The following is a 16,078-nucleotide window of genomic DNA, read 5'->3' as shown; positions in this document are numbered from 1 at the left end:
ACAGTATGAAATATCACAGTTGGGTATTCAAGGCCATGGATCAGGATGATTGCTTAAATTAACTGGACTTTGTGATGAATGGCAAAGGCAGATGCTTTCAGAAGAAGCAGAAAAGGCTGGCAGTGATTTGATTAGCTCAGATATATCGGATGTAAAAGAGTTCGAGCGGCACATCTTTTCTCACAAAATGGCAGAATTTGTGTGACTCTGAACAGGAATTAACAAGAGGAGACAACCAACCAGAAGAGAAAGTTCAGCCACTGTGATGGGTAATTTGATTGCCAGAATCTTAAGTCAGCAAAATATAAGAGACTATTGTAATTCTCAAAGAGAAAAAGGAACAGCAGAGAATTTCACATTTCTAAATTGCTGGATAAAAGTACTTCCAATGCTACTTTCTACTTACAGTGCTATTCAGTGATGCTACCTGACTGAATTCTGTAACTGCCTTGAAAGACATCAGGCAAATCTGTTCAATCCCTGTTTAACAATTGGTTAAAAAAAAAAAATCTTGGTTGTGGCGGATGAATTTTAACTTAACGGCAAGAGAACAAAAAGAATGTATGGGTGATTTTTCTCATTGTGCAGCATGCCTTACAGAATAGCAAGCTAAGCAGCTTTAGCCCATTATCACTGAAACACAGATAGTTCTGTGTGCTAAATATTATAGGACTTCTAAGTCATAACTGATACTATTGGAACGAGAGATCTGACTTTAATACCTGGAAATTACTGTTAATGTGTTTCTTGTGTGAGTAATTGTTTGGCAAAGGAAATCTTTGCTCACTCAGAGCTCTAGATTTGTCTATGCAAAATTTATCTTGACCGAGAGTTATAACTTAGTAATCAGGCTGTCATTTGCAGATTCTGGGGTCCCCATGCTTGATTACTCATCAGATGATTCAATTAGCATAGAGGCCAGTAAATATAAATAACTATTTTCTCAGTTTAACTAGCTTCCTAAACAAAATAGATTCTGCTCTGAAGACATAGGAAACATGCCTCAAAAAGTACTATAGCAGTTTTAGCTATCAAGATGAGTTAAGTTTTTCCCTGACTCCACTCATTGGCTTCTTTAACTGGCTGAACTTTTGGATGGTGGCTCCTGGTATGCTCTTCCCAATCTAAAATTGGTTTGAAAATGTCTTCTGGATAATCAGAGAAGACTAAAGATTCACAAATACAGCAAGTGTTACTGTCTGGCTCAATGTTGGTTAGCTCAGGAGACTACATTCATTTATTTAATTTTGTTAAAAACAACAACAACAACAACAACAGGAAAGTCTACTTCTTGAAGCTCGGCCACTTGAAGCTCTTGAGAAGCCTGGTATGCAATATGCCATTCATGGCAACCATACAGCATCTGAGATTTTGTGATGTGGTTCTGTGTGAATGCTTCATCAGCACCATGACAGGATGTGAAATAAATTGGTGTATTCAGTTAAAATATTGTGAAGCTAAAGATATTGTAAGTACATACAATTCCTGTCACCATACCATGTAAAAACACGACAGTCCTTCCCAGTGGTGAAATCCAATTTTTTTTACTTCCGGTTCTGTGGGTGTGGCTTGGTGGGCGTGGCAGGGGAAGGATACTGCAAAAATCTCCATTCCCACCCCACTCCTGGGGAAAGGATATTGCAAAATTCCCATTTCCACCCCGCTCTGGGGCCAGCCAGAGGTGGTATTTGCCTGTTCTCCAAACTAATCAAAATTTCCGTTGCTGGTTCTCTGAACTGCTCAAAATTTCCGCTACCAGTTCTCCAGAACCTGTCAGAACCTCCTGGATTTCACCCCTGGTCCTTCCTAAATGAATGCATGTGCTGCGACTATGATAGAAAATGGTGTCCCTTGCTTGGGTCTGTAAAAGATTTCTGCCTTCAAAGAAACCACCCTTTTCAGTTCTATAATAACGGCAACTTTCAGCTGTGCTATGAATAGAGGCCTGTGAAGTGTTTTGTCAGACTTTAGTGTGTCAGTACTGCAGTGGAGTAGGAAACTTGAAAGCCATGAGATGTGCGCAGTCCTTGTCCACAAAAAATTATGGCCCGTAGGGGGATTTTGCCCCATTTTTCTCACAAGCCATTAAATCATTAAGTCAACTAGCTTATGGAGAGAAAATTGCCATTTTCCCTTTATTAATTGCATCAGGGGCAAGTCATCTCAAACTAGATTAGTTAGAAGGAGAAATAAGGGTTCTTTTCCCTGAACTAGTTACAAATCAGTAGTTTTTCACAGTTTCTTGCCAAAGAAGTTTTATGATGGTGGTGGTAGATTATTACTGTTTTTTTTCTCTTTCACTTCCCTCCAAATAACCTGTTAAGATTGCTTCTTAACAAGAAGTATGAAAATATGCTATATGTATAAGAATGGGAAAGTACATACAAGTAGTTCCTTGACTTATGACTACAACCGGGTACCAAAATTTCCATTGCTAAGGAAGACGGTTGTTAAGTGAATCATGCCTGATTGCACAACCAGTTTTGCCAGTTTTGTAAACCAAATCACTGCTGTTATTAAATGATTGTGTGGTCATTATGCAAATCCGACTTCCTCCATTGACTTTGCTTGTCAGAAATTGGCTGGGAAAGTCACAAATGGAGACTACAGACCCTGGGATGCTGCAACCATCATAAATACATGCCAGCTGCCAAACACCCACATTTTGATCATGTGACCATGGGGATACTACAATGGTCATAGGTGTGAGGACTGGTTGTAAGTCACTTTTTACAGTGCCATTGTAACTTTGAACAGTCCCTAAATAAATGACTAAGTTGAGGAGTAAAATAGTTGCCAGCTTTTGATTACATCTTTGCTAAATTTAGCAGAAGGAAATGAAAAACAAAACAAAACAAAAAATACCACTACTGAGATATTTGTCTACACACAAATATGGTTAAAATGAGAAGAAACTTGAGTAATAATATTTATTTATATTGCAGTTAAAAACTAAGTGCAAAAAGTCTGAAACTTCAGAAGTCTACAATTATGAACATAATTTGTAGAGGGTTCAAAATATGTTCAGAATTACAATGTGAAATGCACAGAATTTGATTAGAATATGGCTAAGAATAATTCAGGGGAAAAAAACCTAGTGATTTTCAAATGAATTCTGCATGCTAGCTCTTTAATCAAAATATACTTTCATCTGAAGATTAATCACATTAATTTGCAACACGAGTTCTGCATTTGCAGATAGTTGATATTTCCTATAATTCTTTATGTTTGTCAAGTCCATAGGAAAATCCTTTCAAATCTGATTATATTCTTTCCTTTCCTTTTTTCACTGAGCCAGGATTTAATTTGACAGCCATTTCAATAGGCCTGCCTACAATGTCATGTACATTAACATGTTTACAAGTGTGGCTAGCAATTCAATTAACTGAACAGGGCTCAAAAATGAGTTTTTTTAAAAAATCCTTTTATCATATGTAATATGAAATTCATGAACAGCTGTTTTGCTTTTCAGGTGCAGTGAAATATATAGTGGATATAATTCAGCTACCTATGGCTACATGCTATTATCCATAGTAGATTAAATGATTAAGTGTGGTTAATCATGAAAGTAATAAAAACTTTTTCTAAGACTTCTTGTAAGGTTGGCGTCCCTGCGGATTTTACTCTGCTGGTCATTGCCGACTATAGGGGGCAGTGCTCATTTCTGTTTCAAGGCCATTGAGCCATCAGTGTCTGAACACATTTCCATGGTTATGTCACCTGCATGACATCACAGAGCACTGTTACCTTCCCACCGGGGTGGGTTCTACTTACCTTTACTACTGGTTCGCAATGGGGCCAAGCGAGCACGCTTGCTTCACTCCCGCATGCGCATGCTTTTCTGCATAAGCGCAGAAGCGTTTTGATGACATCAGGATCAGTGGGCGGAGCCTCCCGCTGGTTTTACTACCAGTTCTATAGAACCGGTGCAAACTGGGGGCAACCCACCACTGCTTCCCACCAAAGTGGTATTTATTTATCTACTCACATTTGCATGCTTTCAAACTGCTAGGTTGGAAGAAGCTGGAGTAAAGATGGGTGCTCACCCCATCGCATGACTCCCAGGTCTTGAATCTGGGCTGCCAGCTTTTCCAGGTGACAAGCCCAATGTCTTAACCACTGAGCCAGTGTACCTTCCCTGTAGTAATTGGTAGTACATTAGAAATATAGTGCAAACAACAGTAAGTATTGCTAATACTCCTCAGTGTATTCTAGAGGGACCTATGTTTTCTAGTTTAAATGATAAATGCAAACTTGGGGTTATGAAAGGCAGACTGGTGATATTTTTATTTTGATGGTCATCTATATTTACCAAACAGTGGTTTGATTGTGATACCAACATACTCAGTGAAATGTCTGTATGAGTAGTTAACAGGTGACAGCCTTTTTTGTGAATTAGTTAAGGTTAGAGACCATGAGTCCCACCTTAGGCATGAAGCCATGAATTACTTTAGCTCAGTGGTGGGATGCTGCCAGTTAACAACCGGTTTGGTGAGTGCTCGAGTTGCGCTACAAAGCAGGAAATAGAGGACAGGATAGAATGGGGGCAAGTGGGCGGGGCCAACTGATCATGGGAGCTACCAGTTCATGTGAACTGGTCCGAACCGGCTGAATATCACCTCTGCTTTGGCCCAATCATTCTCTTCATTCAATCATTCTCCTTCCTAGAAAGGAGGCAATAGCAAACCACTTCTGAAACTGTTGCTGCAGAGACTTGTATGCTGGAGTTAAAACTGACTTGAAGGTACCAAAAAAGAGTAATAAAGTCCTGGCATGTAGCAAATTAACAGCCGATTTTTTTTCCTGAAACAAAGCAACAAGGTGTCACTATTACTATATTAACATTCTATAAAGTAGGGCAGGTAAAATAGTAGACCAATTTTCCGTGGGCTGAAACTTATAGGGCTGTCAAAACTGTTCCCCCACATTTTCTTAATATTCAAAACATTCTTTTGGTATGTTGATATTTCACATTTACATTATATTTTTGAATACCTGAATGTTTAATATTAACATATTTGGCAGTTGATGAATTTGGATTTCATTGTTCCTCAAACACTAATGTATGACAATACTTGATAACTGTGTAGCTGTGTTTGCAGTACTAACAACTATTTTAGCTGTATTCTTGTACCAATGTTTGTAATTTTGATTATGAGGATGGATTCCCTTTTAATACTACCACTGTGTAATTTTAGGATTATCTGTTAGGATTTTAAAAATATTGTTATATATTATTAATATATGTTTTTGCTAGAACGTGGAATTATTATTATTGGTTTGTGCCTCTTAGAACCTACCTATAGCAGCAGATTTGTTTTCAGGTCCTCACAATTCATCTTTGGCAATATAACAAAAAAAAAAAATAGCATTTCTGGATTTTAAAGGATAAATTAAGAGGGATTGTCTGAGTTTTTGTTCCTTAACTGAAAGTGTATGAACAACTAATAACTGTGAACTATATAACAATGTGTCAAATTTGAGGTTTTCTTCTTCTATGTTAATTACAATTAAGCATAATCACTGAGAAAAGCTCTGAAGATGTTGAAACCTGATTGGAGTGTTGACCTATTGCTGACACTTAAAAAAGGTCAGTGGTGCAATAGTGAAATGTTCTCTTTCTAGACACCATGAACTTTCATCCTGTCCTTTTATGGACATCCTGGGCTCAAAGCTATAACCTTTTAAACTTTGCATGGTTGCAAGCTCTTGAGGGAAAATGCATTTTCTATATTGTTATATCTGCAAGGTACAAATATCTGTTTGAAGCTAATCTGACACACAGACAATACGGCCAAGTGCAATATTCTAAACTTATATGGCCTTCCCTGAGACAATCATATTATTGTTTGGGAATAGGTACCATTCAATCCTCCCTCTATCTCTTCCTCCTCCATAATTAGGTAGACCCAGCTAGCTCTACTTGGATATATTAAATATTTCACACATCTGGTATGCCCTCCTTCCCCTTTACATGAAGTAGATCAGGAGTGAAATGCTACTGGTTTAGGCCGATTCGCCTGAACCGGTAATAAAAAATGCTATGGTTCGCCGAACCGGTAGTAAAAAATGTAAAAATAAAAAGTCCCGACAATCAGCTGAATGATGCGCGATTGTCGGAATTTTAAAAAAAACTTTTTTAGCATTTTTTTTTACTACCTGTTCTCTGGAACAGGTAGTTAAAAATGCTTTAAAAAGTAAAAAATAGGGTTCCGATGATCCCGTGTCACTCAGCTGATCGTCAGAACCCTTTTTTTAAACCTTTTAAAAGCATTTTTTTACTACCGGTTCAGGCGAATAGGTAGTAAAAAATGCTTTAAAAAAGTAAAAAAAAAAAAAAAGGCTCTGACAATCACAGCTGTGCTACGTGATTGCCGGAGCCTTTTTTTTAACCTTTTTAAAGCATTTTTTTACGACCGGTTCTGGTGAACTGGTAGTAAGAAAATGCTTTTAAAAGGTTAAAAAAGGTTCCGATGATCCTGCGACACAGCTGTGATCATCGGAGCCCTTTTTCTTTTTACTTTTTTAAAGTATTTTTTTTACTACCTAATCGCCCAAGCCGGTAGTAAAACAATGCTTTTAAAAGATAAAAAAAAGCCCCGACGATCACAGCTCTGCTGCGGATCGTCAGAACCTTTTTTTTTACTTTTTAAAAGCATTTTTTACTACCTATTCGCCCAAGCCGGTAGTAAAAAATGCTTTTAAAAATTTTTAAAAAAGGGTCCCACATGCGCCACAGCTGATTACCCCCCCACGCTGTTCTACTTACCTTCCCAAGCCTCCTTTTGGCACGCACTGCATGTGGATGCACACAGCTCACATTTGGTGTGCACTGTGTATGTGCGTGCTCAGCGTGCATTTGGCGCATGGCGCACATGCGCAGTCAGCAAACTGGTAGTAAACCGGTTCAGATTTCACTACTGAAGCAGATCCTTCCCCTAATGTAACAAATTGCAAACTGGTTTTGAAGCTTTATAGTATTGTGAAAATGATTTGCAATGACACAAAGAAAGAATGCTCTAGTTGCTTTGTACAGAAAAAGCCTTTTTTCATGGAGATCGAGTGGTTCAATTCCTGGATGCTGCTATTAATTGTAGAGTTGGGTGATGCCCTCTTTCTCATTAAAAGAAGTATAAAATGGTAGGCATAAAGTTTTTTTTTTAAAAAATGACTGGAAAAGTTTGCATTTCTTCTTGATACTCCCAGGAAAAGTCTTACTGGCTATCTCTCCCCAGGGTCAAAACCTTTAAAACTAAGTAAATATGGGTTTTTTTTGTTTTTTTTTTGTTACACAGACTCTTCCTCCAAGCACACGATCCATAAGTTAAACTCCGTGGAAATGTTTTACTTAATTCTTGCAGATGCCACTTCTTACATATTAAGCTCTGCATCCATTCCCAAGACAAACAGATGGTCAGCAAAACCAATTAACCTTTCTCCCTCTGCCTTTCAGACTCACAACGTCTTCAAAGCCCACAGACAAATGAGCAGATACTATCAGGAGATTTCATGTCAAAGCATGATGAATAGGAAAGACTTGGCCGAGGTACTTTGAACTTGCTCAAGTGGACCTCCTGGCCATAAATGTGGAACACCTGAAGGTGAGGTCTTATAATTTGACAGAAACAGGTAACCAGGAAAAAAAGCACTGAAACAAATGATTAATGCTTGCATTTTCCCCTTCTTCATCCTGAGAGAGAAGATTTGATAGACTTATTTATTTTAAAGATGAAATGCACAAGGAAGGGAGACCATTGCTTCTCAGGTCTATCACAGAGCAATAAGATAAAAATAAACTTCAGCCACGCATTTACAGGACAGAGTTGATGAAGTAATTTTTAAATGCTCATTTTTACTTGAAATTTTGGGGAATATATGAATGTTTATGTCATGCTACCAAGATGGCACCAATTCATCTACTTGCTTTAGTTTTTCACTATTGATGTACTTGTATAATTTTGTATAATAACTCCACACTCCCAGATCAAAGTCTTTGGAGAGTTGCTCAATTTTCCCCAAATTCATCCTTGATTCTTACATTGTCACCATTCACTGGAGTATATCATGGAACTGCCACTGATGTAGGAATTCCTGCTCTTATTTACACCTTTCACACCTTTACATTTGTTTACAACTTTACACCACAACTTTCTAATCAGGAGTTCCCAAACTTAACAACTTTAAGATGCATGGACTTCAACTCCCTGAATTTCCCATGCTAGCTAAGGAATTCTAGGAGTTGAAGTCTACTCGTCTTAGAGTTTCCAAGACAGGAGACACCTGTACTAGTTTAGGCCAGTTCAAGTGTTCTGAAAAAGATCTTAGCTCTTTTAGTATAACTTAACTCTATTTCCCTGCATGTATTTATCCTTTCCATTCCACAAGATAAGACCATCTTCATTCCAATCTCTTACAGCTTTCTCTTTTATTTTATTGTCACACAAGCTATGTTTTCTTCTACTTATTAATTCATGCTTTTTACCCTTCTGACATTTCAAATTGCAATTTACAACTTGTAACCAAGTTGCCCATGGTTGTTACTGGAAAGGTCTATGAATGAACTCTATTAGCAAGATATGCTAATAAAATGTATAACAACCAGCTCTGCCGCCTCCATTGTCACTGCTAAGCCATGGGCTGCCAAAGAGCTTATTGGCATGTTAGGCATCGTGGTTGAGCTCTGCTATCAAATGGCTTGCCAAATTCTGGAAAATTTAACAATTGGCCCTTACAAGTCAGTATGTGCTGGCTCCAGGATACTACTGCCTACCACTCATCAGGATTTTGACCACCTGAATAATGATCAAACAAGCATAGGAAAAATGTGTTGGAATAATATTGTCCTTTATCCTGCAGCGATGGTCAATGACGAGGACCAGGTTGAGGAGAAAGTTATTTTTTCAGAAATCACGGTTCTCTTCTCTTCTCTTCTCTTCTCTTCTCTTCTCTTCTCTTCTCTTCTCTTCTCTTCTCTTCTCTTCTCTTCTCTTCTCTTCTCTTCTCTCCCGTCTTCCTTTCCTTTCCTTTCCTTTCCTTTCCTTTCCTTTCCTTTCCTTTCCTTTCCTTTCCTTTCCTTTCCTTTCCTTTCCTTTCCTTTCCTATTTTCTTTTCTTTTCTTTTCCTTTCTTTTTTATTTTTGGCTATTATCATTTCTGTTAGCACAATGCAGAGTTACATGCAAAAATGAGGTGTTGTATAATCATAGCATAAATGAGAATATTTTGGGAAAGTATTGACTTTAATTTTCCTGTGGTTATGCAATAGTCTAAAACAATAATATCTGAATGTTAGAATCATAGGAAAATATTCTACAATAGACTTTTAGTTCTGGGTAAATATGAGCTTAAGAATATTTTGCATGGGAATACTAGCAAGAATGGGAATAAGTATTTCTTACCAAACTCTTTTTTTTCCTAAAAAAACCCCAGGCATTCTTAATAAATGCAATCTGCAAGAGTACATCCTGCATTTTGCAAATCTATTTGAAAACTAACACATATTTATATGCAGTGCAGAAAGAAGCTAATAAAAATGGAGGATCAAGCATGAATATATAACCTTGAGTAAATAAAAGGAAATGTTAAATCACCTTAGAGCAAACATGTCGGTTGAAACATTACATAAGCTATCATTCTAATCACATTCTTTAAGAGGCCAGTGACAGTCTGAAAGCACTGTATTTATCTTGAGAAATGCACTGTACTTTTGTCAAAGTTGTATTGAATGGTCTGTAATCTGACGTCTTCACCTATAACCAAAGCTGGTAATGGGCATGAGTCATGTCAGACATGTGGCAGAAATCAACATCTAAGAATTCTACAAAATAAATTCTACATAATTTCTTTTAGAAGCCTGTCCAGAGAACAGAATCCTCAAGGCTTTCTCTGGTGTGTGGATTGGTATTTTGGTTTGTATGCAAGTAAAAACACTTCAACTCAAGTAATGCAAATTCATTTGCATAAGTGGTTGTAGCAGTGGCTCATTTTAAACTCTAAATTATATTTTATTAACAAAGTGCATGTACTTCCATTCACCATCTATTTGGCTTGAGCTCATATGCGTTTCCATTTCTTATTCTACTAATGAGCTATACCAGTGCAGTAGGTCTAGAGCAGGGGTGTCAAGCTCACGTCGTCATGGCGGCATCATGTGACATATCGGGACTTCCCCCACCCTTGCTAAACCGGACATGGGCATAGCCAGCACATGACGCATCTGGCCCGTGGGCCGGGAGTTTGACAGCCCTGGTCTAGAGACATCCATTGCAACTGTTATGATGCCAAAATGACAACATATGAGAACTATATCATCAAATATAAAAAGAAGATAAGAAAGGGGAATAAAAAAAATAAAATACAAATGAATGAACAAAGGATTTAGAAATGTTACAGAGGTTACAATTTTGCAATATAACACTGGATGATTAATATCCCATCAAATCGGGGATGCCCTTTTCGTGATGTCCCGATGCCTGGAGGAATACTTTGTTCGTTACATACAGTAGTTTTGTGTTCCCTTTAGTTGTTTGAGCAGTGTATAAACTACTGTATGTAACGAACAAAGTATTTAATAAGGCTATTTCATTCTTTCAGATCTCGGATGTCTTCTGCTTGTGTTCCCTTTATTTTTTCGAGCAGTATACTTTGGAACTGTGCTTTGTTATGATGGATATGTTCAGAAGTACACAAGAACAGTATCTTCTTTGAAAAATACAGATTTTTCATGGGGCCTGGATAAGCAAAGCAAAGGTACAGCATGACCAAATCTGTTTTCTTTTAACATTAAAAAAAAAAATATTCAGCTTCATAGAATTTAAAAGGAACATGGAAGATGTTCTCATTTCCTGCTTCATAAAATTTTAGGAGGAAAAAAAATCACCTATTAGATTTTGGAGAAGTGAAGGTCTTTGAATTAATTAATTTCTTTTATTTTTCTTTTAATTTATTAAAAGTTTAAAAAAGGAAGATAAAAACTATTGCAAACGAATACAAAAAGCTAAAAGTGCAAAAAAAAAGGGGGAGGAAATAAAAGAAAAATTGTAAACAATGCAAAAAGATACAAAGAAATGGCTTCTGATCATTTTCTGTAGAGAAGTTACAAGCTCAATTATAAACATAGCCCTTCTTTCTATAATCTAACTTGTCTATGAGCTGACCATGAAAACTTCAGCTTGTGCAGTCTACTCGTGAGAAACAGCCTGTTTCTGGGGTGAAAGTGGGTGATCTAGCAATGTCTCCTTTATCTGACCACGCTGGACAGAATTCACCATCTGGCCTTTGATTTCTGCAGCAGTGCCATCCCTGCTGTTTCAATCCACCATAAATCCTATTAGTAGTACATGCCATTGCCTCTTCTTGAGCGACTGGGACTCATCACTTAAATTCTTGACTGAATTCTCAATTGACTTTGGCAATGTTTTAAAATCTCATACTTTTTGCTACACCAGAGTCTGAATGCTGCAGAATCACAGCACATCTATGGACTTAGGAATCTCAAAGCTACCATGCCAAACTTCAGCATCTGTTAGTTAACAGCAGCTCCCATAAGCACCACCTCACAATAAAAGTGAATAACTGCCAGGAAGATTTATAGCTTTATCTTGCTAAGCTCCCAGTCAGATAATTTTTCAATGTCCACTTTTTTCTGCAGTATTGCATAAAATGGAATTTTATAATTTAGAGTTCAGCAAGATATTTCTTTCTTTCTGAGCTCAGGGATAGAGTAGGCAGTATTCAGACAGTGTAATGCAGTTACAGTGAAATATTATAATAGATTGCATTTTGTAAATATTTCTATTAATATAATTTATGTTTTCTTTTCTGCAGTATAGAATGGAAGCAAATGCTAATTGGAAGTTGGGAGAGAAATTTACATAAGGCTTGATCACAGTCCTAAAACTACTTTGGCAATCTGGCTAAATCTGTGAAATCAACATTTTTCTGTTTTCCTCTTTTCTGTATCTATCCTGATTCTACACTTGTTGGATATTTTCATATGTGCATCTTTCCATTACAAAACACATCTTGTACAGTATATCAAATATAGAAAAGGAAGAGAACAGTACAGAAAAAAATGATGTCTGGGCAGGTATTATACACATACATGCTTTTGCTTTTTGGTATGAAGATTGAAGTGGTTCTCCTGCAAAATGACTTGACTAGACTTCATTTTGAGAGCTCACTTGAGTCTATAGTTCTTTCATTATTTTAATACCTAATATCACAACTCATCATTATTTAGCATCATCTGTGCTAATGCCTGGGACAATAGCTAGTTCCTTAATAGCTTTCTGAACATCATCAGGGAGAAAGCTATCATTCCAAAGGGCAGGTCACAATAGAGAGGTCCACCAATTCAGCAGGAAAATACTCAAACCCCATTGGCTGACCTGTCTGACAGCTCCCTATAAAAGGGGAAACAGTCAGTTGAGCCAGCCGTTGGGTTGCACTGATCTACCAATAAAGAGCTGTTGTTACTGTTAGCACTGAGTCATCGCCCGATCTAACATGTTTCCTGCATCACACTTGATAACATTGCTTTATTGATTGAACCAAAGCCTGCCCATTCTGCCCGGTCTTACTAGACAGACAGAAACAACTGGAGACAAACGTTCTCTCAAATAATCAGGCCCTATGAACAGAACCCATAATGGTAATCAGTGCAGTATGAGCAGCACGGGCATAATAAGACACATCCATCATTGTCTGCACCATTTCATCCTAGACCAGCTGTAGCATGACCAATGCTGTCTTTTTATTGTAACCTGGTCTGAAACCCAACTGAAACAAATCCAGATAATCCATCTCCTCCAACTGAAGCTCAGACACCTTCTCCATGATGTTCCCTTAAAAGGGAAGGTTAAATAATAAATGGAAATTGTTCAGAATTGTTGGGTCCAGCAATGGCTTTTGGAGAAGGAGGTGCATTACTGCCTCCTTCCAAGCCTGATGAGACAAACTTCTTCCTCAAAGAAACAGGTTTGGGGATCCAATCTCAGGCCACCTTTTGTCCATCCACCAGGAGTGATCTGAATCCAACAGATCACTGAGATCACGGTCTGGAAGTTCCTGTCTACTTCCTCGGGAGTCACAGCTGCAAATTTGCTGCAATAACCCTAAAAAACTCAGCCCCAGGCACCTCTACTGGATCTGTCCAAATGAAATCCAACTCTGAATGAATCCATGAGACTTTTTTTTTTAATTTGATTTATATGCCGCCCTTCTCTGGAGACTCAGGGCGGCTTACAATGCGTTAAGCAATAGCCTTCATTCTTTTGTATATTTTATACAAAGTCAGCTTATTGCCCCCACAAACTGGGTCCTCATTTCACCTACCTTAGAAAGGATGGAAGGCTGAGTCAACCTTGAGCCTTGGAGAGATTCGAACCAGCAGAAATTGCAGGCAGCTGTGTTAATAACAGGGTGCACTAAACCACTGTACTATCAAGGCTCTTCATCTGACAGATAGAAGAATAGTCCTTGCAATGGTCCGAGAGATGTTCCTCTGGGTTTTTCTTCCCCAGCAGATAATGAGTCATCTTAAACATGGCTATGGTAGCTATTGGCAGATAGAACAATGGTGGAGAAATAATAAGGGCATTAAGGGTGGAAAAATAGCTGCCCCCAAATTTTTTGATTATTATAGGATAACATTGCCCTATAAACAGTAATGGAAGTTAGGCTGCTTTAAAATACCTAAAGAGATCTAGTGATGCATTCTGAAATACAATCCAATTTTGTTGGTTTGAATAGTAGAAGCTATTCCAGATTAGACTGTAAAATTGTGAAGTAGAAAATGAATACATACATTTTCTGTGCATTGACTTGGTTTTTCAAAATCCCAAAGTTGGCTGGGGCACAGAGGCAGATGTTCTGTGTAATTCCGATAATAAACACACTTCTATCTTGCACTGGAAGTTCTTTTTCCCCCCTGTAAAATTGTGAAAGAAAAGAAGTAACTTTCACTTACTGTAAATAATAAATTTCTGTGTTGCATAACAAAAATCTTTTAAGTTTTTAGATGAAAAGTAGAGTTTTGCAGGTTTCCTGACATCCCTGAATATTTAATGAAGGTAACTAGACCTTCCATATGGTTAAGTGCAATTGTACTTTATATAATTTTTAGCTCCTTTGCAAAAGAAATAAAGAAGTACCATTGTGCTGCACAGTGAGAAAGTAGTTGAGATAAAGATGCACTAAAAGAAGTGTGAGAGAAAAACAAACCCCATGTAGTTAAACATTCCTGATTGACAAAATGAAATCAATTTCATCCACCCGGAACTTAGACTCTCTGTCTCTCTCTCATATCTTCCTCCTATGATATGTGTAACCAACTAATGTCAGTGACCCCAGTGTTTGGAGCTCAATCAATATCAATCAAAATAGAGCTGGAAGGGACCTTGAAGGTCTTCTAGTCCAACCCCCGGCTCAAGCAGGAGACCCTATTCCAGGGATGGCTAACCTTTTTGCCAAAAGTGGGGGGAGTGTGTGGGGGTCACACGCACGTGTGCCCACACCCATAATGCAATGTACCCCCCACATGCCCTGCCCCCTGTGCATGTGTGCACGATCCCCCATGCTCCCCCTGTGCATGTGCATGCAACCTCCACAGCCCATTTTGGACCTAGTAGGCCTCCCTGAAGCCTCCAGGGACCAAAAATGGGCCATGGGGGAAAGGCCCACACTGCACCCCCCACGCTTCCCCCACGCATGCATGTGCGTCTCCTGCATGCACCCCACCCTGTGCCAGAGACCAGAAAATCAGTTGTCTGGTGGGAGGCCCATGCGCATGTGCAGTGGAGCTGAGCTGGGCGACAGCCCACTTGCCCGCAGGGAGGGCTCCACATGCTACCTGTGGCACGCGTGCATAGGTTCACCATCACAGCCCTATACCATTTCAGACAAGTGACTGTCCAGTCTCTTCTTAAAAACCTCCAGTGATGAAGCACCCACAACTTCTGACGGCAAGCTATTCCAGTAATTGTCCTCACTGTTAGGAAGTTTCTCCTTAGTTCCAGGTTGCATATCTCCTTGATTCGTTTCCATCCATTGTTTCTTGTCCTGCCTACAGGTGCTTTGGTATGTAACACCCTTCTCTTTGTGGCAACTTCTCAGATACTGGAATACTGCTATCATGTCCTTCTTTTCTCTAGTTATCAACTTATCTTTCCAAGATAACTTGACCCATTGGAGAATCTTATGCTGGAAACAGCTTAAAGTACTTCATAGATTTTCAGTAGTTCATGTGATCTGTATCCCCTCTGATTCTGTTCTTCTCACATTGAGAAGAAAAATGTGAAGGGAAAAAGCATTTGTATCTGGTTTCACTTGATAAGGATTTCTTCTTGTTAGATCCTACAAAAACATAAGCAGATTCAACAGCATTATTATTTTGGCAGCTGACCTTAACATACCTGAAGGATCACCTTTTTCCAAAAGTCTCCACTTGGCTATCCAGATCAAGCAGAATGGTTATGCTACAGATCCCATCATGCACAGAATGTTGCCTGGCGGGTGCCATTTTTTCTGTAGTGGCTCCTGCTCTATGTGACATCTTTCTTTCAGAGATTAAAATGGCCCCAGTTCTGTTAGCCTTTCATAAGGACCTAAAAATGGCAGCTTTAGAAATTGAATAAAGAAACAAACATGAATAAGTAATTATTTGTCTATATTCACATTTACAGCCCAGAATATATTCTCTTTCTAAAAGAATGGATTCTATCACCTTAAAAAAAAAGTGCACCAGAAAATTATTTATTGAGATAGTGGTATGAAAATAGAAATCCTGTGAAGCAAAAAAGCTAGAAGGCATGCAACTTTGTGCCATATTAATAGATGCATGAAAAAGACATTTATTCCAAATATTTCAGTGATCTTTTTCAGTAATTCTCCCTCCATACCCAAAGCCCTTTATATAAAAATTACAAGGAAAGCAATAAAAATAGGGAAATGTTAAAATAGGTAGAAACATTTAAAACACTGCTGTTCAAATAAGTAATAAATAACAATCATTGGAATGGTAGGCAGGAAAAAGAAAATAGGAAAATCAAGAAAAGGTAAGATGTAAATTTATAAGGAAA

General features: G+C 38.2%; 2 long non-coding RNA genes across 3 annotated transcripts in view; one reads left to right on the top strand and one right to left on the bottom strand.

Moving 5' to 3' along the window:
- Nucleotides 1–15,476, bottom strand: part of LOC117660578 (uncharacterized) — a 113,608-nt gene extending 98,132 nt beyond the window's left edge. Inside the window, exons 1-2 of the long non-coding RNA XR_004589709.3 lie at nucleotides 15,413–15,476; nucleotides 13,807–13,929 (exon numbers count right to left, since the gene is read on the bottom strand). This is a non-coding gene — a long non-coding RNA (uncharacterized LOC117660578). The remainder of the gene's footprint in view (nucleotides 1–13,806; nucleotides 13,930–15,412) is intronic.
- On the top strand, nucleotides 4,387–12,090 carry LOC117660576 (uncharacterized). Of its 2 annotated transcripts, none has more exons than XR_004589708.3 (4): nucleotides 4,387–4,491; nucleotides 7,454–7,601; nucleotides 10,638–10,748; nucleotides 11,826–12,090. It is a non-coding gene; the product is annotated as an uncharacterized LOC117660576 (long non-coding RNA). The 2 variants fall into 2 exon arrangements; XR_004589707.2 differs by lacking the exon at nucleotides 4,387–4,491 and adding an exon at nucleotides 5,515–5,590.
- Nucleotides 15,477–16,078: the final 602 nt, after the last annotated feature.

The sequence above is a fragment of the Pantherophis guttatus genome, chromosome 2, assembly GCF_059756535.1.
Source record: "Pantherophis guttatus breed Tessera chromosome 2, ASM5975653v1, whole genome shotgun sequence".
NCBI classification, from domain to species: Eukaryota; Metazoa; Chordata; class Lepidosauria; order Squamata; family Colubridae; genus Pantherophis; species Pantherophis guttatus.
The sequence above is the reverse complement of the archived record's forward strand: the minus strand, read 5'-3'. Positions and strand labels throughout refer to the sequence as shown.